We start from the raw sequence: 602 nt of genomic DNA, 5'->3' as shown, positions 1-602 counted from the left end.
TGCTTGAGGCCAGATTTGAACTCAGGTCTTCCTGACTCCAAGCCCAGCACTCTATCCGCTGAGCCACCCAGCTGCCCCTAGATCATGTTTTAAATTAGGGCAACACAACTTCTGCCTTAAAATATAGAGACAATACAAACTTTTTGTACGTGACCTCTGAAACTCAGGTTCTGTGACCAGCATCCTCTAAAACATGTAATCGCAGGATTAATTAAACGCTGAGTACTCCATGGTATAGTGGAAAGAGCCTTAGACTGGATCAAGAGGCTTGGGTTCTAATTTGGATTCTGCCACGGATTCATTATTGGACCTTGGACAGGTCAATCCAACTCTCTGAACCTCAGGTCACTCCTCTATTTGATAGATAGATAGCTGGATAGATGGTAGATAGACAGATAGATAGACAGATAGATAGATAGATAGATAGATAGATAGATAGATAGATAGATAGAGAGAGAGAGAGAGAGATAGATAGATAGATAGATAGATAGATAGAGAGAGAGAGAGAGAGATAGATAGATAGATAGATAGATAGATAGATAGATAGATAGAGAGAGAGAGATAGATAGATAGATAGATAGAGAGAGAGAGAGATAGATAGA

The sequence above is a fragment of the Vombatus ursinus genome, unplaced genomic scaffold (assembly GCF_900497805.2).
Source record: "Vombatus ursinus unplaced genomic scaffold, bare-nosed wombat genome assembly UNPS02015066.1, whole genome shotgun sequence".
NCBI classification, from domain to species: Eukaryota; Metazoa; Chordata; class Mammalia; order Diprotodontia; family Vombatidae; genus Vombatus; species Vombatus ursinus.
The sequence above is the reverse complement of the archived record's forward strand: the minus strand, read 5'-3'. Positions refer to the sequence as shown.